Source organism: Rhinolophus sinicus, linkage group LG10, assembly GCF_036562045.2.
Source record: "Rhinolophus sinicus isolate RSC01 linkage group LG10, ASM3656204v1, whole genome shotgun sequence".
NCBI lineage: Eukaryota > Metazoa > Chordata > Mammalia > Chiroptera > Rhinolophidae > Rhinolophus > Rhinolophus sinicus.
This window is the reverse complement of record NC_133759.1, coordinates 40,092,574-40,120,398: the sequence shown is the minus strand read 5'-3', so window position 1 is coordinate 40,120,398 and position 27,825 is coordinate 40,092,574. Positions and strand designations below refer to the sequence as shown.

Sequence of the window (27,825 nt, the reverse complement as noted above, 5' to 3'; positions counted from 1 at the left end):
AGAACTGTGAGTCGGAGCAGAGTCGGAGGGAATGACAGCTGTCCCCCCCCCCCCGCACCCCGCTCTGCTCACTTAGTGGGGGATAATGGCGGACTTACAGACCTCGAGTACCGTGTGCCCTGTCGCCTCACACCTGCCTGTGTCTTTAACCTTCGCCGGTACCCGCTCTGGAGGGCGCTATTATTCTTTCCACTTTACAGGTGAGGACACTGAGCCCCAGAGGAAGAAAGCCTCTTGTCCAAGGTCACACAGCCAATAGGTGGTAAAGCTGAGATGCGAACGGCAAGATTTTGGTGGTGTCCAGCCCCCGCTTCCTGTCTGTCCCCCAAGTTGGATCTGGTGCAGTTCATGAGAAAGGATCCATTTCCACCCCAGGCCAGAAGTTTCTGTTTGGGGCACGGGAGAGGGGAGGGGGGCAGCAAGAGCTGGTCCCTGACGCTCCTATCCTGTCCCCAAGGCTAAGTCAGGTCGGTAACCCCTGCCCCCACTGTGTCCCTAGGTTCTGAGGGCCTGGAATCAGAGCCTGTGGAGGGTCTTGCTTAGACCCCTGTCAGGCCTTTGGTGCCTCAAGACCCTGGCAGGCCTACAGCTTAGCCCAGCAGAGGGGGCAGAGCCTCCATTCCTCCTCCAGCTGAGTGGATGCTGATGGCACAGCTTTAGGGCACAGAGGGTGCCCAGGCTTCCTTCCCTGGGGTTGAGGGAGGAATCAGATGGATAGGGCTGCCAACACGGAGGGGATCTTGGCGGAGTGCCCCTATTGAATGGACCTGCCCCCCAAGGAGTGGAGTAAATTAAGAAGGAGATCTTGCAGAGCCCGGTGCCCACCACCAACCTTCAGTCTGAGCTTGGCCCTTCAGAAATTGGGGCAGCTCAGCCACATGCATGCTCTGTGATCTTGGACAAGTCATTCCCTCTCTCCCAGGCTCACTTTCTGTATCTGTAAGGGGAGGGCCTAACACCTGCCCTGCAGTATCTCTAGGGAAAGTGAGGTCTTGGCCCTGGCACAGCACACAATCCAAAGCAGGCTTAGAAGTGGGGACTGTGATGTCCTGAGAGAGGAGAGGGAGGGTTTTCCTCTCTTGCTCCTGATCCTCACCCCCCACACAATGTGTGTGTGTGTGTGTGTGTGTGTGTGTGTGTGTGTGTGTGGTATGTGTGTATTGTTTTGTGTGGCATGGGTGAGGCATGTGGATGGTGTGCATGTGAGGTGTGCATGGAGGCATATGGATAATGCATTTGAGATGCATGTGGGCGTGCACAAGGTTCTTGTATGACAGGTATGAGGCATGTGGATCTTGCGATAATGGTTATTTTGCCTGCTGCTGGCCACATCTCTTGAGAGGAGGCCACTTCTCCCTCCTTCAAGACCACGAAGCACCCAGCATTTGAGTTTTCCTTGGAAAATCTTATTTGAGATTGATCTTTGAGCTCAGCACTAAATCAGAGGGTGGCTGGTGCATATACCCGCACCAGCAGGAAATTACTGTTCTAAAAAGACAAATCCCTGGCTTTTTTCGGGCCACAGGAAAATTGGTTCCTGTGGGCTGGGTCTCACATGAGAGGTTCTGAGATGCGGGTCCAGCTTGACAAGAGGCTTGTGGTGGGAGGTCAGCCACGCCTGAGAGTGACGGAAATGCAGAGACAGGGCCATAAGTCTGGCATCCTGGGAAAAGAGCTTCAGCCCGTGGGAGGGATGTTTTGAACAAGACCAGCTTATCCTCTTATTCTGTGGTTAATTTATTTTTTTGGCTTAAGATTTTATTTTTTATTTTTTTCTTAACCCCTTCACCTTTTTCTCCGAGTCCCCCAGCCCCCCCCTCTTCTGGCAACCATTAGTTTGTTCTCTGTATCTGTGAGTCTGTTTCTGTTTTGTTTGCTCATTTATTTTGTTCTTTAGATTCCACATATATGTGAGATCATATGGTATTTGTCTTTCTCAGTCTGACTTATTTCACTTAGCATAATACCCTCTAGGTCCATCCATGTTGTTAAAATGGTAAGATTTTATTCTTTTTTCTAGCCAAGTAATATTCCATTGTGGTATAATTTAAGGCCCTGGGGAAAAAAAAGTGAGCTTGAGGACCAGACTCGTGTCCCCGACTTAGGCCCCTCTGCTTGCCAGCTGAGTGACCTTGGGCACACTAATTAATGCTTCTGAGCTTCAGTTTTTTCACCCATAAAGTGGGAAGGGTAACCTTTCAGGATACTCTTGAAGAGTCAATGTTAACATATCCTAGCACAGGGCCTAGCACATAATAGGTGTTTAAGAAATACTATTACTGCTCTTTCTTTCCTGGTCTTGACTTCTGCTATAACTTCAAATTAAGGGAAATAATCTGGTACATTGGTCAGTAGAGAACTCAGAACTTCAAGGGGATTTCTGGGTTATGAGTGGCCAGCTTGAGTTTCTCCACTCCTAGGGTTTGGGATATCCATCGTTGTGTCTACCTACCATGTGGCTACTTAAATCCGCCAGCTGGCCTTGCCCAGTGCGGTTGGCCAAAAGCATGATTATACTCACCACACACTTACACAACACATGTGTCCAGATCACTCTGCACAGTTCTTAGAACCTAAAGTAGTAGTCATGTCCCTTGAAGAGAGATACATGCAGCCAGCCACTGGGATTTGGGGAATTCTGTGATTCTAGCTTCATGATGTTTTTGAGATATGTGTGTGGGGTGTGTGTGTGTGTGTGTGTGTGTGTGTGTGTGGCTTGTGTTCTAATGAACCTCCACCTTGACCTTTATGGTTCTATAGACAGCAACACATTTTCTTCCATTCACCACAGGAATGCTCCCAGAGAACCCCTCCCCCAACCCCGGACTCTTACTAGTCTCTGTGCGGGAAGCCAGTGCTCAGCTTTGAATTGCCCCCAGTCCCTCAGATAACAAAAGTTCAAGGTTCCTAGTGCTTTGGGCATGTGAAGTTGGCAGCAGCAGCAAAATTACTATCAGGGAGGCTGCTCAGCGGAGGGCACTGTGACTCAGTTGAGAAGGTCGTATTTCTACCAGCAGTCTTCCCGTGGCATGGCCTGATTAATTTTCCTCCTTATGCCAGTCTTTTCTGCTCTCTAATGGACTCTTGGAATGTTAGCCAGGAGGGTTAATAGAAGTCATCACGTCCAGCCCTCTTATTAGAGAGATGGGGAAATACAAAAACAGTGAGGAGGAAATGACTTTGTAGTCATTCAAGAAATATGTATTGGGCCCTGTTGTGGGGGCTGGGAATATGGCCATGAAGAAGACAAAGATCCTGCTGCGACAGAGTTTCCTTTTTAGAAAAAGTAAACACGTAAATAGGCATGGGATAGTTTCAGAGTCAACAGTGAGATGAAGACAACACAGGAATATAGGGCGATGTAGTGGAGAGTCCCAGGGGAAGCAACTTCTTTAGGTAGGGTGGTCTAATGTGGTCAGGGAAGGCCTCTCCGAAGTGACTTTTGAGCTGAGACTAGTGAACAAGAAGGTGCAGCCATGTCAAGAGCAGAAAGAAGAGCCATGGACTCAGAGAGAACAACAGCGAGTGCCAAGAAAAAGCCCTGGTCTGTAAGGGGTAGTGTGGGGAGGGTCAGTTTGACCTGTTGGAGGAAAAGGAAGAAGGAATGAGGGACAGGGAGAATAATGAGCGACTAGGATGGAGAAGCTAGATCACCATAGGTGGTGAAGTGTGGATTTTATTCTGTGATGGGAGCTGTTGGAAGTCTTGGTCAAGGACTTGGGCTGACTCTGAAGATGAGCAAGGTTTTAATCGATGGAGGTGACAGTGGGGAGAGGTATGCCAGGCAGAGGAATGGCAGAGTAAAGGAACGAAGTGGGGAAAGCGATATATGAGGCTGCCAGACAGGCTGGAAACAAAGGCATTGAATGCCGCCCTAGGGAGCTGTCCAGGGTTCTGACAGGTACTTTCAGTGTCTCTGCGATTACGGACTGTTAGGGGAGTGTGTGTGTGTGTGTGTGTGTGTGTGTGTGTGTGTGTGTGTGTGTGTGTCTGTCCATCCGTGGTACCCAGCTAGCTGATGTGTCCCTGTGCTGGTTACCTAGGAGACAATGGAAGACGACGGGATGGGATCTGATTGGCTACTCACTCCTGCTGCTCATCTCTCTGTCAGAACTGCAGGCAGAGGTTACAAATGGTCCATGTGGGCATGCCAAGTGCCGGAAGGGGAGCAGTGAATGTTCACTGCCCCAAGTCCTCTGTGTATGTATGTGTGTGTGGTTGCTAGTGCGTGTGTGTGCACGTCTTGAACAAAGCGGTGGCATCTGGAGCTAATGTGCTTCCTGCTGTGAAACATCTGCTCATGGCCTTAAATCAGGTAGTGGGGCTCACATAAATTTTAGAAGAACCAGCCAGACTTAGAAAAGGATCTTCTATTTGGTATTAATAACTACAGTCAACACTGGAGCTGATTTTAAACATCTCCCTGTACCTCCAAAAGTGCAAATAAGCCTTTGAGTGGCAGAAGTTATGTCCCATGACGCGGACTATGATATCAGTATGCAGAATCACTCCCCACAAATCCCAGCTGAAAAGGACGGTATACGACTGTAGACTGCTTTTCTCTCCCTCTCCTTTAAGAACAATAGTGTCTCTTTTTCTTCTATTTTGTGGGTAAAAGGACAAGGAATCTACACATTAATTTTGCTTAGAAAGGGATGGGGAAACAACAAAAAAATCAGAGTGTTTCCTTTGTAGTTGACTTTCTAAAGCAGCAGCTCAGGTAGGCTTGGAAAACAACAAAAACATAACAACAACAACCTACAGCCCCAAGGCTGCCGAAGATTTAGCCTTCTCACTCTGTCTTTCCTCTGCTCCTGACTCCCACTTTGTAGATGATGCAGCTGGTGAGGAAGAAAATGAGGATTTCCCTGCTCCCACTTTTGGCTTGTCTTTCCTGGGCTCAAGTTTTCATGTGCCATGTTCCATTAGCCTTCTCTCTGCCTCTTCCTTGTTATCCTAATAAGGATTGTTTTCCCCATTGGAAAAAGTCATACTATGAAATTTCATCCATCTCTCCATTTCCCATGTCTCCCTCCCTATTGGTAAGAGTTTGTATCGGAAACACACATCTGGAGGTGGTTTTCACCAGTTTACACATTACTCAGTGTGCTCCATGACTTGCAGTCGTGGTCTCACACTTAAATGCCTAAGGGGCCAGGCAAGTGACCCAAAAGATGAATGAATGCGGCCCCAAGGCCTTTGCCCTTGTTCCCTCTATTGGATTGTTCGTCCACCTTACATGTACATAATTCCCTCATTTCATTTATATCTGTGCAACTATCTCCTCCTCAGAGAGACCTTCCCTGACCATCCCATCTAAAAGAGCAGGGCTTGAGCCCCATAACTTTCTTTTCCTTCCCAGCACTTTACACTGCCTGACTATATGGTACGTACTTTATGTTATGTTTATTGCCTTTTTCCACCACTAGTATGTAAGTGCCATGAAAGTCATGACTATGTCTGTTTTATTCCCCATTGCATCCCCAGTAACTAGCACATTACCTGACACATAACAGTTGCTCAACAAATAGTTTTGGACCAACAGAGTGAAATGTGCCTGGGGGAAACTGCTGAACCAGAAAGCAGGCTTTGTAGGAGCCCTGGATCAGGCTGCCAGATTTTCTGAGTTTTTCTAAAGCTGAAAATCCAGAATTTTACATACTATCTCCAACTTTAAATATTAAACACCAATTCAAGCAAAGACCCTGAGGGTCAAGCCACATTCCTTTTGGAGTTGGAGGCCTCTGATATCCCCCAGTTCCTTTGCAATCTGGCTGTGATAACCTTCCTTCCCTCTTTAATCGTGCATAAACCTTGTTCTGCGCCCCCTCTGAGCCTTTGCTCAGGCTGCTGTCTCTGCCTGGAGTGCCTCTCCCCCACCTTCTTCTTCTTCACCCCGCACATTCTTCTTTCCTCCAGTTCCCACCCCAAGGCCAGGCCAAGGTGCAGCTTTTTGTTGCCTCTCCTCCCCCCAACATGGCAGAATTGGTCTCTCCCACTATGTTTCTGTCCCAGCTCCTCCATTTGGAGTGTAACTGTGTGTTTGCCCATCTGTCTCCTCTGCTAGATCCAGAGCTCCATGGGGCGGGCACCCTGTCCGATCTATGGGTCTGCAGTGCCCAGCACAGAGGCCAGCGTACAGTAGGTGCTCACTAAATGCGTGATGAATGAACTAGAGGAAGGAAGGGGGAGCAGCCAACCTTTGTTGAGCACCTACCATGAGCCTGGCCCTGGGCTGATCACGTTCACATCCTTCCCTCAATGGCCTGGTGATGAAGACACTGAGGCTCTTCATCAGGAGACCTGATTTGGTTTGAGCTCCTGGTATAACAGCGGCTCCGCCTTGAACTGGGCAGCCTTTCCCTGGTTGGTGTGCAGTCGCCCCCTCATTCCATTCGCTAAACAAACCTCTATCCCAGGCTACAGGGGGCTGGCTGCCGGTCCCACCACAGCAGCTCCCAAACTCTATGATCATGTGTGAAGGACTTTGCCTTTATGGGCCTCACTTTTCTTTTCTGTAAAGTGGGAGCAAGAACAGCCCCAGCAGAGTTATTATGAGGACCCAGAGATGACAAGTGGGAGAGGGCTTTGCCAGCTGTACACTCGTGGGATGTTGACTGGCCCAATGAGGGCCGTGCCAGTTACTCAGTGAGCAAGACCTTGCCTCACCCTGTGTTTGTTCAGCTTGCTCTGTGGCTGTGACACCCTCAGGGCCACGCAGAGCAGCCACCAAGCATGGGTGCCAGTAGCCAGATTGGTGTCATAAGGGCTGGAGGTGGAAATCTGGGATCTCTCTTGATTCTGTGAGTGATTCCCATGCAACTTGCTTGGCACATCTGGACCTCAGTTTCTTCCTCAGAAAAATAAGAAAATAATCCTGCCCCAAAGGGATGCTGTGTGGATCTAAAGAAATAATGTGGAAGCGAAAGTGGTTTGAAATGTGCAGAGTGCTTTGTATCTGTGGAGGTAGAAGCCCCTGAAGAAATGGAGATGGGAATGATGCTGAAGAGTGACATTGGAGCAAGGATTTTGGTGATGAAAGTGTGTGACATTAATAATAATAATAGCAGCTAACAGTTATTAAGAGTCTAAGTGCTTTATATATTTACTATTTTAATTTTCATAACAGTTCTATGAGGTAGATATTATTATTAACCCCACTTTTCAGATGACAAAACTGAGGCAGAAAGGTTAAGTGACTTGTCCAAGGGCACACAGCGGGTAAGGAGCAGAGCTGGGATTTGAATCCAGGTAGTCTGGCTGCAGACGATAAACTGCTGTGAAGCTGATGAGGGCTCGGGCTCCAACGGGGCTCCTGCAAGGCCCTTTGGCGGTGCCTGTTTTGGCCCTAAAGAGCCCTTCTCTGGCCCCTAGCTGAACTCAACTCCTTCCTCAGGATTCCCATGCACGTGAAGTGTTCCCAGGAAACTGGTTCTTATCTTCTGCCTGAACACTCCAAACAGGCCTCAGGCAAAGGGAGGGACGGAGCACTTGAGTCCCTAGAGAAAGAAGGTTGTTACTGGGTGGTGTGTCTGTTCCCAGCCTCCGCCCTGGGTATGACTGTAGGTAACAGGTATCCCTGTAGATCTGCCCTGAATCTGCCCTCAGCTCCCAGAGTGTCTGACCCATGTCCCCAGAGTCCAGGGCAGGGCTAAGGGAGAACCAGGGCCCCTCAGCTCTCCTTACCCCCAGACTGGGTCAGTATTTAGCAAGCTGTGAAAGATCACTTCCTATTCTGTATCTGCTACCCTGTGGGAGGGACAAGCACAGGAAGACTGAGAGGGCAAGGGGACAGGGAGCCTCTCCTGTGAGGATACAGAGCGGTCTTGGAGGAGGAGGGTCCCAAGTTTCTCAGGCCCATCCCAGGCAGAAGGAACCGGTAGAACTAGGACTAGAGCGACTGGCAGAGAGGGCTTTCTGCTGGTCACAAATGGACAAGCGTGGGCTGGGCTGCTCTGAGGGAGTGAGCTCCCTGTCATTAGTGTCATGGAAACAGAGCCCCGAGGAGCTTTCATTGGGGTTGTGTTCCAAAGGTCAGACTAGAATGTGGCTATCAACTAGGGACTTTTGGACAAAGCTGGGGTGTCTTTGGGTTGTCACAACTCTACAGCTGGAGAACTGCTGGGATCTCGTGTGAGGGGATCAGAGGTGCAAAGTGTCTGGCATGTCCAGGCAGTCCTGCCCAAAGAACTCTCCACCCCAAATGTCGAATGAGAAACCTCGGATGACACTGGCCTCCAGAGCACTTGTGACAGAGGCTGTGTGGCCACCTGCAACGCACGCCGAAGCTGTAAGGGAGGCTGGCCTGCGGCCTAGTGAATGAGGTGTGGCATCAATGCTGGCCTGTCTCCCTGAACTGATGTCCAGGGTCATAGGAGGGCTAGAGCCACACGGTGTTTGTACCCCTGTTTCATGTCCACCAATGGTCAGAACCACTTAGGCTCAATCAGTGCGCATGGCAAGTGGTCTCAGTTGTTCTGATCTGACTTCTGGAGTTGCTGGAGGCAGGAGTGATGGTGACCAGTGGTGTCAGAGGCTACAGGGCCCGAGGGGGAGGCTGCTGGACCCAGGTCTGAGGAACCAGACAAGATACCAAGCCAGAGGCAGATCAAGAGTGGCTTTTGGATCCACCCAGTGTTTCCCCAGGAATGTTTTTTCTATGTGATGCAAATCACTCTTTTTCCAGGAAATAAGTCGAAAGTGCAGATGAATGTTGTACCCCATAAGAGCTGGACTGGGGGGCAGAGAGGGTGTCAGAAACCAGGCTGTTGAGTTGTCTGGGTTCAGACGCTGGTGAGTGGGGGAAGGAAGGGAGGAAATCAATTCCATGCTGGGCTGGATTGGAGATGACATTGTTCCAAGCAGTTTCCACATGTGTATGTGGTGACATTGGACTGGTTCCCAGCCTATGGGGTGTACCAGGCAAGGGTGTGACCAGTGGAGCATGTAATACTTAAGTCAGATGGTGGCAGTATTGTGACTCCATGTCCTCAGTCTGGGAGGAGGGTCTCAGCCAGGACCCAGTACCAGGTCTGGGGCCAGAATTCCAAAGGTCAGGGTCAAGCAGGAAACTAGATGGGGAAATGGAGGCAGCAGCCCCGTCGTTTGTACTAGGCCATCACTGAGAGTGGGGAAAGCATTGTTTATGGGGCACTGGAAGTCCAGAGCTTCAAGTCTGGCACTCAACACCCTGACCAGTGGTGGGAACTGGGGCTCCTAATATCCAGCAAGCTGGATTTAGTGGAAATATTCCAGCTTCTGATGGCAGCTAAACCTGGGTTCACATCCTGGTGGGCTGACCTTGGGCAAGTCCTCTCTTCTCTGAACCCAGTTTCTTCAACAGAGTGAGGGAGATAGACTATGTTTGAAAGGGGCTTCCCAGGGCTCTGATGGCCTCCTGACCTCTCTCCTCTCTCTTTGTCACTGCTGAAGAGATAGTCTATCTAGGCAGGTCTGCTGGCAGGAGACTTGGCCCTGGAGCTCTTTAGACTTTGACAGAGCCTCCAGGGGTGGGAGCGCGGGAGTCTCTGAGACCTTCCTCTGCGTGGTCTTGTGTGTCCCCGTTTCTCTGAAAGTTCCCCCACCCCAGCTCTGAGCTGACCTCTGGGCCCTCGCCCAGGAGCAGGAATGTGGAGGGGCCAGAGACCCTGTGCTACGGGAGGCTGCTGAATGTATCTGTATGGCAGTTCACACTTTACAAAGCATCCGTATGCGCATTATTTAATTAAATCATCCATTCAATCAGTAGACATGTTTTGAGCACCTACTGTATGCCAGACATGGGGACACAGTCCTGAAGAAGACTCCCCGATCTCACAGAGCACATGGATGTACAGCTGAGGCCCTGTGGGCTGCTGCCTCTTGCTGTACCTCCCAAACACCAGGAGCTTGGATTTCCCCTCTGCTCTTCCTGATGGCTGGTCTGCCTCAGTTTACCCATCACAGACTCACTCCTTTGCAGTTCTCAGGGTTCATGCTGCTGGGAGGCAGATGTTCCACAGCTTTCACTGAAATCAGAAGATTGGGGGAAAGGGCAGGCTGCACAGGAGTTTAAATAACGCCCAGGCTCCCTTCCAGAAAGTTGGCTAACTTTTCCATGTGCTGAGTTCAGAGCATTCTGAGGAAATATTTATTCTTTTTTTTTTTCCGTTTATTCTTTCATCCTGCAAAATATTATCAAGCCCCTATTAAGTTCCAGGGACTTCTCTTATACCGTTTCATTTTATCTTCCTGGAAACCTGACCAAGTGTAGCTTTCATCTCCAGCTCACAGTTGGTAACCTGAGGCACAGAGAAGTTAAGTCACTTGCCCATGAATGCACTGCTGGGAAGTGGCAGAGCAGAGATTTCATCCCAGGGATATCTTTCCCCTGAGCCAGGACTCTTTCTGTGACCCCAGGCTGCTTCCTTTGGAATTCTGGTCCCAGGAGTCATGAGTGATAGGACACTCAAGGAAGGAACATGGAATTCTGTCTGGAGTTGGGGGATTGGAGTTGACATCTGACCTCGGTTTCAAAGAGTACCTGTGAGTTGGCCAGAAAGGAAAGGAGCATTGAAGGGCATTTAAGGCCAAGAGATCATCAGTGTACAAAAGCACAGGGTTGAGAAAAACATGGTGTGTCTACAGTTGTGCAGTGTGGCTGGCATATCAGCTGCATGAGGTGTGTACGTGGTGGGGGGGTGGGGCACAATTCTGGAAAGGTGGGTTGGGGCCAGATTGTGAGGGTAGAGACGGCCATACCATAACCAGCTCATAAATGGATCTTGTTTGACCCTGGCAGCAGCTTAAAAAAATTAGTTGCCATTAAATTTGACGTGTGTGTGTGTGTGTGTGTGTGTTGGGAGAAGATTTCATATATATAAAAAGAAAAGATTTGTAGCTTTCTTCGGAGGATCTAGCAACCCTGGGAGTGTTATTGCCACACTCCCCATCCAGCTACTGATGCGTTCATGCCCGGGCTCGGCCTTAGAGGTGTTTGTGCCTGAGACCTTGAACTCACCCACCAAAGGAATTTGAGCTTCATCTCTTTAGGCAGCTTAAAGGTTTTCAAACAGGAGAGTGATATCTTCAGAAAACCCTGCTGGCTGCTAAAGGGATGAGAGACAAGGTGAGGGAAGGAAACCCCCAAAATGACTGTCATTTTAGGAGCATTGGCTCAGCACTGCTGGAGGTTTTATTCACACCGTCTCTATTCCTCCTAACAACCCTGCAAGGCCAGGTTATCAGCCTTATCAGGAGAATAAATAGAAGCTCCCAAAGCAGATGCCATGAAAGGATTGAAAAATTGGACTATATAAAAGCTGAGAAGTTTTTATGACCAAAGAAGCCATTCATAAGTTTCAAAGACAAGCCACAGACCAGAAATATTTACAACATACGAGGTCTGTCAATTAAGTTCGCAAACTCATCCTAGAAAAAGTGCTATATACCTCACTACTGAATATCACTATGGTCACCTTGGAAATACTCCCCTTGGGAAGCTATGCACCGACACAGCGCCTAGTCCACCCTTTAAAGCAATTCTGGAACTCTTTTTCTGGAATGGCCATCAGAGCTGTCATCGTATTACCCTTGATGTCCTGAGTATCATCAAAATGTCTTCCTTTCAATATTTCCTTTATCTTCGGGTAAAGAAAGACATCATTGGGGGCCAGATCAGGTGAGTAGAGAGGGTGTTCCAATACAGTTGTTTGTTTACTGGCTAAAAACTCCCTCACAGACAGTGCCGTGTGAGCTGGTGCATTGTCGTGTTGCAAGAGCCATGAATTGTTGGTGAAAAGTTGAGGTCGTCTAACTTTTTCACGCAGCCTTTTCAGCACTTCCAAATAGTAAACGTGGTTAACTGTTTGTTCAGTTGGTACAAATTCATAATGAATAATCCCTCTTATATAAAAAAAAAATTAGCAACATTAAATTCACGAACTTAATTGTCAAACCTCGTACATCGCAGATAAAGAATAATATCCAAAGTATATCAAATCAATAAGAAAAGATAAGCAATCTCGGCAGAATATAATGGATCCAGCAGGAAGTTGTCAAAAGAAGAAACACAAATGGCCAGAAAGTGAATGAAAAGATAGCCAACCTTACCATTTTAGGGGATTTCTCTGCTAGCATTAGGAAAATAGTCACAGAAGCAATAGCACAGTATCACTGTTGAGGGGAAATTAAAAAATTCATAGCATATAGTATTGGTGAGACCATGGGGTAAGCAGAGACTGACATATGCGATAAGTGGATAGTGCCATTTTGGAGGGCTAGTTGACAGTTGTCTGTCAATATGGAAAGTGCTCACACCCTTTGACCCAGCCATTCCTTTCCTAAGTATGTATTCTAGAGAAAAACGTAGCACAGATGCGTAAGGCAACGTGGACAAGGACATTCATTGTAATGTGAATGAAAAAAACCAAAGGAAACAAAGTATCCATCAATAGGGGACTGGCACTAGAGCTCCAGGGTCATGTGGTTCAGATAAAACAAAACAAAACCTGAAAACACATCAGTGAAGTCTTTCTCCAATCTTGTCTTCCATTTGCCAAGTCCTCACTTCTCCCATGGTAGGTAACCACATCATCTCTTTCTAGGATATCCCGCTAGAACTTTCCTTCATGCATACATAAGGAACTATACACTCATATTCTTTCCCCTCTTTTTACACAAACAGTGGCATGCTGTTGTGCACTTCTGCACTTTGCTCTTTTATTATGAGATATATTGTACACAAAGAAGAGTGATTAAAACATTTGTACTTTTAAAAGAGCGACATGAAGAGATCATGGATGCATCTGACTCTGGGTAGAGAAATAGATTACACTCAGTCGCCAGTGCCACCTGGCTCTCCAAAATGGGTGTCCTGATTTATTCCCTCCCTCCCTCCCTCCCTCCCTCCCTCCCTCCCTCCCTCCCTCCCTCTCTCCCTCTCTCTCTCTCTCTCTCTCTCTCTCTCTCTCTCTCTCTGGATTTGTGCAATTTTCCAGAAAGGATAAGGATTTGATGTGGTTTTACTTGTTCAAGGCTAGATGGTGGCTTCGGTTGGGCCCCTGGCCTGTCTGCCCAGCAGGGTGGAGACTGAGGCCAGAGCAGAGGAGTGGAGTCGGGCAGTAGGCGAGATGTGGCAGTGGACAGATGTATAGGGCCAGATGACGCTCAGGGTTTTCTCATGGCCTGGGGGGTTACGCAGATGCCTTTCACGGAGCTGGGGCACGTGCAGGAGCCGGTTTGAGGATGCTGAGTGTGAGGGGCCTACCAAAAGGTCCCTGTCCTGGAGGCCCCTGGATGGATAGTTGTGGGAGCTGGGAGTGCACTGGAGCTGGCAGCCTAGTTGGGGAACCCCATGGGATATGCCCTTCAAAGAAGCGTTTTTCAACCCAATGAGCAATGTTCCCCATCTCCTGTCCATTGAGGATAATATATCCTAGGGTGAAAAATGAGTTCTCCCAGGACATTCCACTGCCAGAGCCCCTGGATTTACTGCTTGCCTTCTGTGTTGATGGAATTGGGTTTCAGGATGTATGTCTAGGGGTTTACGGGCAGCTGGCTCTGGGTTGGCAGGAGTCCTGGAAAGCAGGTGGGGTGGGGGCAGCTGTATTTTATAGTGAGGCTGGGCCCCAGGAGGGTGTCAATCACTGTGGCTTCCCAGCATTCAGTTATTGTTAAATGTAGACCATTTGGGAAAGAAAGATAAAGCCCAGGAAGAAAATGAAAAATTATCCTCCATCAACCCACCATCCAGGGACACTTTAGTACATTTCCTTCCAGTCTTTTTTCTACTGTCTATTTTTTTTGAGATCATATTACATATGACGTTTTATGTTTTTCTTTTCTTCACCTTGTTTTAGAGGATGAGCATTTCCCTGCATTATTCTAACTGTGGACTGCTCCATGGAGGGGTTGAACTGGGCACAGTTGATTTCCTTGCTCCCCCACGGTTGTATAACAAGGCTGTTTCCAGCATTTAGCTGTTATAAATAAGGCCACAGTAAGACTCAGCTTTCCTGTGGTTGTCATAAGCCTGTAATGCAATTCTGCATAGGGTTCCCCCCAGCAGATGTTATTTCTTACACTTGTCATTTTTAATAGCTGCATAATCTCCTGTAGTGTTGCTATTACTCCTCATGTTCTAGACCATTTCTTTCTCCATATCCCACGAGGCCTCCTCACTCCCTCTGGGAAGCCACCCCCTCCCTCAGCACCTTGGATTCAGGGAACCAGCCTCCAGGAGGGAGGGAAGGGCTGTCATCATCTTGCCCACACCACAGGCCTTTGCTGCCTCCCTTCTGCCTGTGTCCAGGCCCAGGCATTCAGACCCTGTGCAGGTTGGTTCCTTCCTTTCTCCTTTCATTCATTCTACAGTTGTTTAGCTACAACCTACCTCATGGCAGCCACTGTTCTACGTGCTGCGATACAGTAGTAAACAAGACAGAGTCTTTGTCCTTTTGCAGCGAGGGAGATGGGCCATAAACTGGGGGAGAAATACATAAGAATTTGCAAGGGGAAGTGCTGCTCGGAAGTCAAGGAAATGGGATGAGATGTAAGAGGGTGTGGGGTGGTCACGGAGGGCCTTCTGGAGGAAATGATTCAGCCAAGGGAAGACCTAGAAGAAGAGTGTTCTAGACAGGGGGAAGAATAGATGCAAAGGTCCTGGGTTAGGAATGTGCCTGGTGTATTGGAAGAATGGAGGCCAGTGTGGCTGCAGTGCTGGAAGGGAGTGGGAGAGTAGAATGGTGTGAAGCCAGCAGGGCCCCCACAGGCCGAGGGGAGGAGTTGGGCTATCTTCTGAGAGTCATGGGAAACTGTGCAGTGCGTGGCCCATAGTCGGTGCCCAATTGAACCAGCTAGCTGCTGTTACTGTTCCCTCCTTGTGAAGGAGGTCAGGCGATGAGACCTGCTTGCTGTACAGAGTGCATCGGGGCTGCCATCTGGCCTCGTTGAAGTCTGACCTGTCTCATTCTTGCTGCAGCTCACACCTGTTCCCTCTGACAATGGCCCTAGGACGAGCTGGCTCTGTACATCAGCAGTTGTCCCCCGGCCCCAGAATTGGGAGCCCAAGGGGCCTGTGTTTGCTCTGAGCTGTCCCTCTGTGTGAAGTGGGCTGATTCTACCTCCTGCGGCTACTGGAAGGCTGTGTACCTAGTGGGCACTCACAAACGTCATCTCCAAAGATACTAAATCAAACATCTTTAAAAATAATAATTTTTCTAGAAATCTCTGTTTGTTTGAGGAGGTGCATGAGCACCAGGCAGTACCCCTGGTCCTGTAGGTGCCCTAAAGGGAAGTGGCAGGTGGCCCTCAGGGAAAATCAAAAGCAATTACATTGGAGATTCCACACTTAATTTAATGAAAAGGCCCTGCAGGGAGGTAAGGCAGTGAGACAAGGCTTGTGGGTTGCGGGAAAGAGTGATTCTGGGGATTTATGGCACTTCATAAAAGATTCAGATTCACACTGAGCTTGGATGGTGCTGGGCTCAGTTCCCTGGGCTTTGTCTCCACAGCCCGGGAGGCAGATAGTCTGAGGCTCCTTATGGCTCCGATGGCTGTGTGAGTCTGGGCAAGTCACAGTCCCCCTCTGGGCTCCTTAGCAGCATCAGGCTTTCTGGATTCTCCTCCTCCCCAGGGTCCTTGGCCCCAGTCTGCTGCCTGCCTCCCACCAGACCTGCATTTCACTAACCTTTCCGTACCGGTAAGGTCCTCTTCCTCCCAGCCTGCTTTCTCCCTGGCCCAGTCGTCTTTCCATTTTACAGAGGAGAAAACAGACTCCAAGAGACTCACTGATGTACCCTGAGTACCACAGCAAGCCTGGGGCAGGGGTGGGGAACGGTCTGGCGCCTTCAAGAAGGATTGGGGGAAATTCGGAGCCTCCGTGATGCCGTGAGGGCCACTCAGGATTCAGACAAGTGGTGATTAAATTCTTCACACAACCCATGTGAAGTCTGTTCTGTCATGTTTTATTTTCCCATTCAACATAGAAGAGCCAGGAGACTTAAGGGACCAGCGTGGACCGCACAGCAACTAGCGCCAGAGCTGGTAATGTAGTCACCTTCTGGTCCAGCCTTTCTCCCCAGCACATTACCAAGTCTTTGGACCTCCCCTGGCTTGAACTCAGCTCCTCCACTCCCTTGCTGTGTGACCCTGGGCAAGGGACCTCTCCTCTCTGAGCCTCTGTCTTTATCTGTAAAATGAGGGTAGCAATATACTCACCTTCCAGGCTTGCTTGGAGGAGCAGCTATTGACAAGTGGCCTAGAATTTTTCCTGATATCCATTTCTTCTCAGAAAAACTATAATTCTAGGGCTGCTCAAACCCTGGAGAAAATTTTACTAGAAAAAGAGCCCCTTCTTTTATAGGACCTGGGCTGGGCTTTGCTGGTGTGGACTCTCCCGAGAGAGAGGAGGAGGGAGAGAATTCGTCAAAGGCTGGTGGTTGCAGATGGCAGGCCACTAATTTATTTACCTCTCCCTAATAAATATGCAAGACACATAAATAAAATATCTCACTTGTACCACTAGCCGGATGCAGGCAGGCAGTGACAGTTGGCAGCCCAGCTCTGAAGCAGACTTTGTGTGCATGTGGAGTCTGGCAGGGGGGTTAATGAGCTGACTATTCCTGCTTTAACCTAATTTCTTGCCACATATCCAGCAGTGCACACAATTCCCAGTTCAGGAGGCTCTAGGCTTCCTCTCTAGGCCTTCCAATCAAGCGCGAGTTGGGAAAGGCCCCACTACCTTTGGTTCCACTTGGTTCCAAGCACCTTTGGTTCCAAGCACGTGTTGGGAAAGGCTCCAGTACCTTTGGTTCCAAGATGGGACTGGACTGCCATGGGGGGTGGTGAGCACCCCATCAAGGCTGTTACCAAAGGGGTTCCCGTTCTGGGTGGGATTTCAACTAGGGGACTCTTAGGACATCTCTTGAGATGGTTTCATCACAGTGGTGGGCCCAGTTTTTGCAAACTTGACCTGTTTCCAGTTCATGCACTGGCCTCTCAGCAGGGCTCCCAGCCTCCACAGTTTCCCTGCTGCAATCCGTTCTTCTCTGCTCCTCTCACCCTGCTCATCGGGATGCCAGGAAATTCAGTTATAAGGCAGGGTAACAATTCATGGAACTTCCGCCCTCAGAGCTGAAAGAAACCTAGTGGGACAGGGAAGCGGGGGTGGCCTAAGGAGTCAGGACCGGGATTTCACTCATGCTCCACCAATTCCTCTGAGACCCTGGACAAGTTACCCAACTTCTCTGAGTCTCAGTGTCTTCATCTGTGAGATGGGCACAGTGTTGGTATTTACCTAGTAGGGTTGTTGTGAGACTGGCTCATTCATTCACTCAACAAATATTTACTGAGCAGCTACTATGTACCAGGTACTGCCTTAGGCCCTGGAAACACAGTGGTGAAGAAGACAGTCTAGGACTTTGCTCTAATGGATCTTACACCATAGTGTGTGAGCCAGCCAAGCACCATGACAGCAAATAGACGTGTACTCTAATGACAGGTCTTGAAATGAAAATGAATGAAGCAGAGTCAGGGCACAGAGAGGAAGGGGTGCAGACTTCCTCTCAGCTGCGGTCCTCTGGCTTCTCTGAGGAGGTGTCCATCGAGCATACACCTGAACAATGAGAAGGAGCCAGCTCTGCAAAGAAGTGCACAGGCAGAGGGAAGAGCACATGCAGTAGACCTGAGGTACAAACAAGTCTGGCGTATTCAGGGAAGGCCAGGGCTACAGGAGCACAGTGACATAAAGCAGGTGACATCCGGCACCGTTCTTGGCACAGGGCAAATACCTGCTGGCCCTCTCTTCCTCCTTCCCCCTTCTCTCTTGCTCTCTCCGGCTTGTGCTTGAGTCTTTTGTGTAATCTAGGTGTGAGGGTCAGAGATTCCTAACATATCCAAGTTGAAAAGTCTTTGTGACTTTTCCAAAGTGCTCTTTTTATTTCTTTTTTTTCTGAAGTCCTCCCTTAGACCCATCCCGAATCAGCCTAAGTCCTTGGAGTGGCCTATGGTCTTACTCTAGCAGCCATATTTAGCATATATAGTCAAAATGCAAAGGACTCATATCCAGAATATATAAAGAGCTCTTATAAATCAACAAGAAAAAGACAATCCAATAGAAAATTGGACAAGAGATTTGAGCGGTCACTTCACAAAGGACATCCAAATGGCTAGTAAACGTATGAAAAGATGTTCAACAGCATCTCACAAAGGGACCTGGAAATTAAAACTACAGTGAGATACTCACCAAAAAGGCTGACATAAAAATGACTGACCACACTGAGTTTTCTTGTGGAGATGGAGCAGTGTTAACTTTTATGCACTGAGGGTGGGAGTGTAGATGTCGCTTTACTGAAGATTCCCTGGAGAGATGAGGGAATCTTATATATCGATAAGATGACCAGCTTATATCACACTCACAGAGAAACACAGAGTCAAGTTCACCCGACCAACCTCTCTCTTCTCTCTTCCAACCTGTCCCCCTGGCAGCCCTGGTGCTGTGTCCCTTCTTTCACTCCTTCTTCCTTCCCTTCACAGCCTTTTCCCCTGCCATCCTACTCATCAGCTCTGCTCCCAAGCTTGCACACACGAGTGTCCAAAACAGAAGCCAGGCCCTATCAACTGACCCATGGCCACCAGCTCTTTCTCAAGCTTCCCAGGGGAGGCAGTTCCAGACAGGAAGCTTTTGGTTATAAATGACAGAAACTCAACACCAAGTGGCTCAAGCAAGGAAGAGACCTTAAATGCTCACATCAGCTTCAGAAAGGGCTGAATCCAGGGACTCAAAGGATGACATCAGAGCTCTCCATTCCTTTTCTCTCTTTCTCTGTGCTTTTGTCTTGCTCTAGACTCATATCATTCTACATTCTGGTGGGAAGAGAATGAGTGCACAGATGGCTCCAGCAAAAGTCCTGTGGCTGCCTCCCATTGGACAGTGTTGGGTCACATGTCTGTTCCTCGGCCAGTCACTGTGGCCTTTAGAATGGACTGCTCTGATTGGCTAAACCTGGCTGTACCTGCCTTGGAAGCAAGGTCAACCCCATGAACCACAGGGACAGAGACTGAGGGAGGGGGTTCTCCCCAGAGCAAAATTAGGGTATTGTTACCAAAAGGAGGGGGTCTGGATATTGGATAGGCAGAAATAATTAATATTCACTTTGGGGGTCTCAGTTCATTTGGGTGAGGAGAGGGGCTCGAAGTATATCAGTTAGGATTCTCCAGAGAAACAGAACCAATAGGAGATCTATCTATCTATCTATCTATCTATCTATCTATCTATCTATCTATCTATCATCTATCACCTATCTACCTGCCAAAAGAGAGAAAGAGAGATTATTTTAAAGAATTGACTCGTGATTGTGGGGCTGGCGTACGGAACTCTGTAGGGCAGCCCAGACAGGCCGGAAATTCAAGCAGGGTTTCTATGTTGCAGTCTTGATGCAGAATTGCTCTTTCTTGAGGGAACCTCAGTCCTCATTCTTAATATCTGCAGCTGATTGGATGAGGCCCACGCACATTATGGAGTAAATCTGCTTCACTCAGAGTCAACTGGTTATAAATTCAATCATATCTACAAAATATTTTCACAGCCACATCTATCCTGGTGTTTGACCAAACAACTGGGCACCGTAGCCTAACCAAGTTGACACGTAAAATGAACTATCACAGAGAGCGAAAGGTACTTATTTAAATAAATTCTGTGTGGCAAGGTAAAGGTGTGTTTGTCCCCTTCCCACCTAAGGCTGGTACTTAGGGAGGGTCAGGAGAAGCCACGTGACCTCAGGAGAGGGAGGGGGAGGAGAACCTTCTGGGGCCACTAGGACCTGAGCACAGTTTTCACTCGCTAATCATAAATGAGTGTGGGATCACCATCTGCGCTGGGTGCTGGGAGGCAGAAGTGGCCAGCCCCAGCCCCCGCTGCACAGGGTCCCCAGGCTGGTGGGGAGGCAGCTCCTGCATGCAGCATGAAGTCCCGTGGTGGGGTCAGCAAGCTTTCCAGGTACCCTGACATGAGGCGATGTAGCCATCAGCCGCTGTGCTGGAAGAAGGGTTATTACTTGGGCCTCGGGTGTTGTTAGAATGCCAGTATCTGCCCAGGGGTCCTGGCTGCTGGGACACAGCCCGAGTGACCTTTTCTCTTATTCTGATAAAGCGTTCCTGAGCAGTGGGATGAGCAAACCCTGAGCTGAGTGTCAAGAAGGGAACAGCCTTCCAGGCAGGGGCAACAGCCTGGGCAATGGCCTGGAGCTGAGAAGGTCCAGACTGTGACTGGAGAGGAAGCAGGGCAGTGTGGCCCACTAGTTTGGACATTTCCACTTGATTCTGCTGAGCTGGCAGGAGTTAAAATGTCATTTCATGGGTCTCTCTCCCCTCTGTATATCTCTGTCTTTGTCTCTGTGTCTTTCTGTCTCTCCCTGTCAGCCTTTGCCTATGGTCGTCTGTCTGCCTCTTGATCGCTCTCTGTCTTAAGTCTCCGTTTCTTTTTCTGACTCCCAAACATGTTTCAATTTCTCATGGATTTCCTAAGAAAGAAACACAGACCTTTGTCTCTGACCCGATCTGTCATGAGCATCACTAGTAGAAATAACACAAAATAAAACTGGCATTGGCTGAAACTGTGCATGGTAAAAATAGTTATTGATCTAAAAAATGATGGAAGAATCAGATCTCCATGCCAAATTAAGATTTGCACAATTCTGACCTGAGAGAATTGGAGTTGACAGAAATCATGGCCAGAGCGGGAAGTCCATGGGGGCAGAAGTTGTCTCCGATTGGTAGTATGTGCTGTGGGCAAAGAAACTGATGGGTGAGCCAGATATTCATTACAAATCTTAATTAGAAAAGACTCCATTTCAATGAAACTGACCTCAATAAAGCAAAAATGGCAATGGAAAAACGTGGAAGTGGCTTAACTGCACTTTGTCAAGGATTATTCAAAGCTTTAAATGGGGCCTTTGGAGCTTGTGCTAGAAAATGCTTCCTCCTGTTCATCAAAGTTGAGAAAATGTGTGTTTGTATTTGAGATGTCCTTGTCCTCTAGTGGGGAGGGGGGCATCAAAATTGACCCTACCGTGATGCCATGGGTTGCTCAGTCAATGCTGAACAAAGGAGGATGGTTTGTTGATGGTCCAGTATTGCTTGACTATTCGGCCATACCCTGCCGGACAGCACCTTGAAAACATGTATTTGATACCATCACATCCTCCTACGTTCAACGGCTCCTCACTGCTTCCAGGACCAAGTACACATCCTCCTCCCATATGGCCTTTTGCTGCTGTCCTCTCCACCCTCTCTCTCAGTACTTGCCTCCGCGCTCTCTGGTTCCAGCTACACCAGCCTCCTTTCCATTCTTTGGGGAAAACAAGCCGAATGAGGGATAGCGTAGCACCAGAGCATTCAAATTTAGTCTCTGCTACTGATGAACTTTGACCTTGTGCTGGTTACTAACCTATCTGTGACCCGATTTCTCCATCTGTAAAATGGGTATAAATAATAGCACCCATGTCAGAGTAGTGTCATGAGGATGGACTGAGTTAATGCAGGAAAGCCCTGGAGCCATGCCTGCTGCATAGGAGCTCTTGGGGGTGTTCACACTTACTCCCACCCCTGAGCCCTGGCCCATGCTGTTCTCCCTGCCTGGGGATGGGAGGACCTTCTCTTTAATTCCCTCTAATTTTGCAGACCTCGTCCCAAGCATCTTTTCTGCAGAAAATCCTCCTAGTGCTCACAGAACCACCCTGAGCTCCACAACACTCACCACGTCTTATAACATAGTTACTCGTGAGCCCCATGCAGTGGGTCTGCATCTGCCCTCCTATCCTCAGCACTGTCCTGGGGCCTGGCACTTAGCAGGCGGTCAGCAAGTCAGGGGCTACTGGAGGGTAGCCTACTGCCTCCTGTGGTCACCAGGAGGGGTTCACGACCTGCTTGTGTCAGCCCATCCTGTCTGATAAGGAGACGAGGCTCATGGCTTCCCACACAGGACGGGCCCGAAGGTTCCGCCGTCCCATGCCGGGCCCGAGCTGGGCTCTGGGGAGACAGTAGCCTTCGCAGATGCCCAAGCAGATGCCAGCTGCCTCCTGATGACAGTCCTTAACTGCTTCCTCCTCACCCTTTTTGTTTTCTTTAAAGGGCTGTTGGCCCAGCCTAGCCACATCAAGGCTGCCAGTCTCTTTGCAATGGGCTTTCACTGACCGGCAAACTCTGTCCCATTCTCCCTTCCAGAATTCCTTGAATCCAGAGTGGCCCTCTAGAAATTCCTTCCTTAAGCCCAAGACCACTCCTGATAAACCAAGCAGCCCACAGGGCCATTCTTTTGGTCACTGCCTCATCAGGACCTCCTGTGGACCAGCCACTGTGCTGCAGACTGCTCGGTTTTTACCTCTGGGGCTACTCACCACTGAAAACCAATGATGGCCCAGCTTGCTTCAGAGGTGGAACTGACCAATGGGGGCCTGGCTTTCTGGGCTCCTCACCTTGGCATGTGCTCAGCAGGTGTGGCCCAAGGACCTTGGCAATCAGAATCTCCTTCGGGGATTTGGTGTGGAGGGAGGGGTGGCGTATGTTTAAAATGCTCATCCCCAGGCTCCAGCCTGGGGATTAGCATTATTGGGACTCAGCACTGTTGGGACAGAAACACTTCTTCATTTTTTATTTAAGATCATAAAATATACAAATGGATACAACAGAGAGGTGTCGCGTAAAGAATAATAAGTGAACACCCTTATAACTACCCTGGTTAAGGAATAGAACACGGCCAGCCCCTCAGAAATTCCCCACGGGTTCATCTCAAATTGTATGCCCTCCCTCCTCCACCCAGAGGTAGCCACCATCCTGATATTTTCAGTGATCACTTTTTTGGTTCTCTTTATGGTGTTTCCACCTTGTATGTATCACACACGATAAAGTTTGTTTTCGCCTGTTCTTGAACGTCACATAAATGGAATCTTATAGTGTGTACTCTTCTCTGTCCAGCTTTTCCCACTCAATATCATGAGATCCATCCATTGGGTTGTGTGTGGCAGCAGTGCATTCTTTTTCCCTGCTGTGTAGTAGTCCATTGCATGGATACACCTCAATGTTCCTTCATCTGTTCTACTGTTGATGGACTTCTGGGTTAGCTACAGTTTTTTACTCTTATGGATAATGCTGCTGTGAATATTGTTGAACATGCCTCTGGTAGCCAGGTGCACATATTTCTGTTGCAATTGCCAAGTGCAATTGCCAGGCCATAGGGTAGGCATATTTTAAACAGCTTTATTGAGGTATACTTTAAGACAGCCATATTTTAAAATTACAGTAGACACTGCCAAACTCCTTTCCAAAGTAGTGCCATTTTACATTGCTACCGGCAGTGTACGAGAGTTCCAATTGTTCCACATCCGCACCAATCCGTTGTATTATCAGACCTTTTTTATCTTTTTTCTTTTTTTCTTTTTTTTGGCCATGCATCTATATTTTTATCAAGCTTCCCAGGGGACTTTGGTACACACAGAAGAGGGTCTCAGCTGTTGCTGTGCACCAAAGTCACCTGGTGAGCTTTCAAAACATAGAGCCTGGACGCTGCCAGGTCATTCTGAACAAGTCCCCCCGGGGTTGGAGCACAGATATCTGTGGTTTGAACAAGCCGAGAGCTTCCCGATGTTCCCCTTTAGGAGCTTGTGCTCCATCAGACGCCCTGCCAAGCGGCCGTCTAGCGTCTCTTAGTCTCAACCTGTTGCTCTTCAAGCACCAAGTCCCTTGCCTCTGGCTAGAGGCCATGGTTTCTATCCAGCTGCTGATTTTATCCGCTGCCCTTTGTTTTCTGGAGTTGAGGTGGGGTGGGAGGCAAATTGAAGGTAGCTTCACCCCTGTGTGGACTGCAGCTCTGAGGGTCCCCTGGTTCCCATGGCGACCTTCTTAGACCAGTCCTTAGGGATAGCTGTGCCTCTTCTTTGGGCCTAAAGTCACCCCAAAAGAGTAATGGGTGACATCAGGGGTTGCAAACTCAGATGCCTCCAGGGGCCAGGCAGGCTGACCATGTGAGTGAGGAAGGTGGGCCAGGGGTAACACACACACACTCACACACACACTCACCCACGCAAACACACCTACCCATACAGACACATTCATCTAGATACACATACATACACACACTCACACACGCAGAATCAGAACTGCTAAGCCAGCACTTCTCAACTGGGGGTGATTTTGCCCCCTAGGGGACATTTGACAATGTCTGGAGACATTTTTCTTTGTCACAGCTGGGGAGTGGGTGCGCTGGCATCTAGTGGTAGAGGCCGTGGACGCTGCTGAGTGTCCTATGATGCATAGGACAACCCTTCACAACAAAGAATTGTGTGGTCTAAAACGTCAATAGTACTGGAAGTTGAGAAACCCTGATCTTAAAAAACTTATTTCCGTTTCAGCACACATAAAAGTTTTGTGTCATTTTGAAAGCTAAACTTTTATTTTACAGCTTTATTTTATATTGAATTATATATTGGGCAGGGTGCCAGCTTGTCACTGGTTAGTTCCTCTAAAGCAGTGCTTCTCAGACTATTGGGTGAAGGGCCAGTATTTTCTTTTTAGTTTCAATCTATTGGAGAGTGCTACATGTGAAAAATGTACTAGCAATGAATTATTAATTGGTGAAATAAAACCACAAAGATATCAGCAAGCCACGGCTCAGGTGCTTGAAAGTGGTGCAACGTCACATTGCTGTGACAGTCTCTAACCATTTATTCTCAATTTCTGAACTTATCTGTTGTTGTTCAGTGAGAAATCATTCAAGGATAGGCCGGGTCCACAGATTACATTTAGCATAGCTCTGTTCTTAATCTGGCTGAGGCTATAATTGCCCCAATACCCCCAATCTGGGCACCAAACAGCCCAAACACCATCCAAGCTTTCTTTGCACCCAGGGTAGTTCCCCACCCCAGCCCCCCGGGTCTTATCTCCTGCTACTGCTGCTCTAGTGTAAGAATCACATCCCTCACCCACGTGGGTGGTCCCTACCCTCATGATGCCCATCTGAGGTCAGGCTGGGACATGTAAGCCTTAAAGAGCAACGTAGAATAGCAGGCTTGACTAAGATGTTAGCTAGGAAGAAGTGGTGGAGGGAGTTTCATTGCACAAACTCACACATCTTCTAATTGAAGGTCAGACACCCTTGTCCTTAGAAGTCCTTCTCAGCTTTGCCCCATTGCCTCAAGCCCCTCTTTCTCTGCATGGATGCTGGAGCCAGACAGCCTGGTTTCAAGTCCTGGCTCAGCCATTTGCTATCTGGGTGACCTTGAGCAAGACATTTTAACTCTCAGAGCCTCAGTTTCCTCACCTGTGAAATGGGGATAATAATAGAACGTGTGGTAAAGATTTTTTGTGAGGGTTAGTGTACTTAAAGTGCTTAGAACAGGGCCTGGTCCAGAGTCCCTTAAACAGAAACTTGAGGGGTGATCTCTTCTCTGCCTCTCCTCACTCTGACTTTCTCAGGATGGCCACCTCCCCTGCAGCACTGGCTCCCTGACCCACCAACTGTCACATGTCCTCTGCCTGGTATTTCCCCCAGTTTGCCTCCTCCCTGAGGGGAGATTCGGAGCCAGCAGCCAGGCAGGGCTGATTTTGCTCCCATGACATTTGGAAGCAGAGGCCAGAAGATGGAACTTCACAGGGTATCAGGAGGCAGAGACCCTGGGAGCAACGCTCCAGAAAGAGAGCCGGTGGTGCAGAGGCTGAGCACAGGCTTCACCATCAGCTGTTCAAGGCTCAGCTCCTGGCTCGGCCGCTTACCAGCTGTGGGACCTTGGGCAAGTCATTTCTCCTCTGTGAGTGATGGTTATTTTAATGAAAAACACTCGCCTTCTCAGATGGTTGTGAGGATCTGAAGTGAATACACGTAGAAAGGGCATGGCACAGAACCTGACCCTAGAAAGGAGGCCAAATGTGCAGCAAGGAGGAAGAGGAGGAGGAGGAGGAGGGGCAGAGGAAGCCCTCTGGGTGTGAAAATGCTGAAATACTTCTCAAATCCCCCTCCTCCCGAATGTCTCCAGGCCTCTCCCCAGGATCCCTGGATCGCCCGTGATTCACCGACCAGAGGGTTTTGTGTGGCCTAGCCGGGCTCTGTCCATCCTGGCTGGTCGACACCATTACCCTGCCTGGATCCCCTATCCCTCTGGCACCCGGGACTCCCCCAGGTCAGGGGAGTGGGAACCAGACCCTTGGGGTCTGGTGGCTCAGAAAATGTCCTCTCCTTCCTCCCTCTGGCACCCGGGACTCCCCCAGGTCAGGGGAGTGGGAACCAGACCCTTGGGGTCTGGTGGCTCAGAAAATGTCCTCTCCTTCCTCCCTCTGGCACCCGGGACTCCCCCAGGTCAGGGGAGTGGGAACCAGACCCTGGGGGTCTGGTGGCTCAGAAAATGTCCTCTCCTTCCTCAGTTTGCCCATCTGTAAAATGAGTGGGGTGCAGTTTGGATCAAAGCTATGTCTGACACAGCATGATTCCAAGAACTGAGCCCTCAGCTACCTCGTCTCCTGAAGGAGTGTTAATCTTCTTCCCCTGAAGTCGGAATCCCAAGCCAGCAGGCCTGCTCCCCGACTCCATCATGGCTGTCACTCCTGAATTAATGACAAGAAGGAGGCAGAAGATGGAAGTAGAGTGTGAGGGAAAGGCCCGAAGGCAGGACAGCAGGGGCAGGCAGAGCGGAGTGAGGAGGCTTTGCTGCAGCCCCTGCCCATGACCTCCAGGGCCGTGCCGCTGCCCGTCAGCTGAATGTGTCATCCCCCTGCCATCTGCTGCACCAGTACTTTCTATGTGTTTGCCCCACAGAGCTCCAGTTAGCAGGTGAGAAAATTGAGGCACAGAGAGAGTAAGTGCTATGGTGAAGGTCACACAGCTAGTGTAGGACAGAGTTGGGATGGGAACCCAGGTCGTCTGACTGCACCCTGCTCTCAACTGCCTCTTCATGGAGAACATTTGTGGAGTGCAGCCCTCTTCTGCTCAACATCCTTCCATGGCTCCCACCTCCCTCGACAGGAAAGCCAAAGCCCTCACTACAGCCAACCCAACCTTCTGTGGTCTGCCCGTGACCTTCCTGACAGCCTCTGAGACATCTACTCTGTCGCTCACTCAGCTCCAGCCACATTGGCTTCCTTGCTAATCCTCATCTCCCCAGGTACAGTCCTGCCTCAAGGCCTTTGCACCATGCATGCTTTTCCTGGCTTGGAGGTCTGCATAGCTAGGTCCCCCACTTCCTCCTTTTGTGCAAAGTCTTGATCAGAGAGGCCTCCTCCCACACACAATCCTCTCACCCCACTTTATCTTCCTTCAATGTGCTTATTTCAACCTACATTATATTGAATACTTATTCTGTTTATTGTCTGTCTCCTCTACTGGAATGTAAGTTCTACAGGTCGCATTCACTGCTGGAGCGTAATTGCTGCTCAGCAACTATTTGGTGAGTGAGTGAGTGAATGAATGATGAGATATAAATGAATGCACGGGATCTGGGAATTAATGGTACTGAATAAATGTCACTACTGTCATCATTATTAGTTTTTCTCTCAATGTTTCTGCTGCCCAAGCCTCAGGCAGACCCTGGTTTGAGGACAAGAAGAGCCGTCTAGGAGTCGTGACCTCACTCTGACCCCAGGTTTTCCTTATCTCTGCAATGGCATCAGCCTGAGCCTCTTGCTGTCTCTTCTGATTCCTGGGATGTCACATGACACTGCAGCCCAGAGGCATGCAGTGTCCCCAGGGAAGGCCCTGGCACTTAATAGCCTCATTAAGTCTAGCCATGATGGATGGTTGGCCTCACTCAGCTGGGACTTTGAAAGACTTGTAGCTAGGGTTCCTCTTGGGCCTGCCCTCTTCTT

At 49.1% G+C, this 27,825-nt stretch overlaps 1 protein-coding gene across 2 annotated transcripts in view; it reads left to right on the top strand.

Moving 5' to 3' along the window:
• Positions 1 to 27,825, top strand: part of GRIP2 (glutamate receptor interacting protein 2) — a 90,818-nt gene that overhangs the window by 1,057 nt on the left and 61,936 nt on the right. The window lies entirely within an intron of this gene.